Here is a 2,128-nt window from a genome sequence, read left to right on the forward strand (position 1 = left end):
TGTTAAAAGTGCGCAAGCCTTGAATCCCGTTTGTGCTAAGCACAAATTCAGTATTCAAATTTTATGCCACTTAATGAAATAAGTGATTAAGAGAGTTTTAATTAAAGAATCTGAAGTGTTGAAGAGACTGAATAATGAAACTGACATTATACGGGCATTGGAGTATTTTAAATCTTTAGCTAATTCGAGGTCTTTAAAGCACACGCAATCAACATATCAAATGATGATTAAAAAGCTCCGGTGTGATGGCGAGATTGATGTTGTGCAGTACCTTTTGCAACAGATGAAATTAGAGGGGATAGGTTGTCCAGAAGATGTGTTTATTAGCGTGATTAACTCCTACAGGCAAGCCTAAGGGTGTAACCAGTTCGGGTCGAGTTCGAGTATCATACTACTTAAGCTCGACTCGAAAAAAATTTAGTATACTCATGAGCCACTCGTAGATTGCTTGAAGAAATGTCTAATAAGGGGGTGTGAACCTGATAAAGTCAGCTACACAATTATATTGTCGTTTTCATGCAAGTCGGGAAGGGTGATTGAGGTGTTGGAAATTTGAATCAAATTTAGAGTTTGAATAAAAATTATATCTCATGAATGTGGGAGTGTCTTTTAGCTCTCCACATTCTTGAGTTAATTGTAGCTCGTAATTATAGAAATGTCTTTTGACTTTCCACCTTCTTGAGTTAATTGAAGACTTTTGGCTCTTCATATTCTTGAGTTAATGAGAAGATTAATTGTCTTAATTAATCTTGCATTACTCTTGGTGTGCATTTTGAGGCTTAAAAATAGTGTGTTAATTTCCTCATTTCAAATACATGAAAATCTTATATCTTTCAAGCATTCTCTTGCATTTCATATTGTTAGCTTTCATTTGGGCCTCCGTCAAATTTCGGTGACAAAGTAAAGGTACGTTTTCAGTTAGCCGTAGTAGTGCCTCGTGCTAAGTCGCTGCTGGTTGCTCCGTTGTATCCAGGGAAACAGACGTCCAAGACGATCCTCGAAGCACATACAGGAGGGGACGAATCTGTTTTAAGGACACTGTATTTTGTACAGGCCTTGGTTTTGTTTACTTTAATCTTTGCTCTACTTAGTTTTCTTCACCATTTAGTTCACTGGTTTTTACGAAAGTTTATTGTACTTTGTCGTTCAATATATTGTGCAATATGAGGCGCGGGACTTGGTTTAAAAATTCATCCCAAGTGTGTCTGTATAAAATGCTTTGATTATGGTTGCTGCGCGGAGGGAAGCATTTGAGTTGTTAGATGTGATGATGGGAAATCTTGAATTCTCTAGTTGATTCGGGACAAGTTGAATTTTCCCATGCTGTTTTGGCCAAAATGTTCGTGCAAGGATGTGATCCCAATACCTGCACTTCCACTTCTTTGATAAAAGGGTTTTCCTCGGAAGGTAGATTTACTGAAGCTTTTAAACTTTTTAGTAAAATGATCGATGATGGAGTTTTGCCAAATCAGGTCACATACAGCACACTGATCTGTGGCCTCTGATTTGCTGGAAAAATGGATTATGCTTTATATCTTCTTTATCAAATGGAGAGAAATTATGCCTTCCAAATATAGTAACATATACTACACTAATTGATGGCTTTGCCAAATCCGGGAATCTAGTTGGAAGATGATATCTCCTGGTGTATGTCCAAATGCCTTAGCTACATGTATGATAGATCTCCTATGCAGAAATTCCGTGTTTGGCCATGCTTATACCCTCCTTAAAAAGATGTCGACTCATAAATGCCCACCAAATACAATTACGTTATCAAAGGTTTGTGTGTTCAAGATAGAGTTGATTGGGGTGTGTAATTGTTTGATGAAATGGAAAAAATGGTAAAACTTTTACCTTTAGTGAACAATTTTCACTTGGCTCCAACTAATCCTATATAAGCGAACGTAGCTCTTGTTGTAAATCTCACGTACGATCTTCAAATCTTCTTTCTTCAATATCCTTATCCGGTCCACGACTGGATTACTTGTTCTTCTTCTAAATTACACTAAAAATTTAGAAAGATTTTTCGTTGAGATTAATTAAACGAGAGGAGGCCGAAAATTTTGAGAGAAGGAGAGGAGGATTTTCGAAATCCTTGCTTGGAGGCTAGGGTTTTCGAAAATGGCAT

General features: G+C 37.1%; 1 pseudogene; it reads left to right on the forward strand.

Moving 5' to 3' along the window:
- Positions 1-220: 220 nt before the first annotated feature.
- On the forward strand, positions 221-1,898 carry LOC140961017 (uncharacterized; annotated as a pseudogene).
- The last annotated feature ends 230 nt before the right edge of the window (positions 1,899-2,128 follow it).

Source organism: Primulina huaijiensis, chromosome 16 (genome assembly GCF_012295235.1).
Source record: "Primulina huaijiensis isolate GDHJ02 chromosome 16, ASM1229523v2, whole genome shotgun sequence".
Taxonomy (NCBI): Eukaryota; Viridiplantae; Streptophyta; class Magnoliopsida; order Lamiales; family Gesneriaceae; genus Primulina; species Primulina huaijiensis.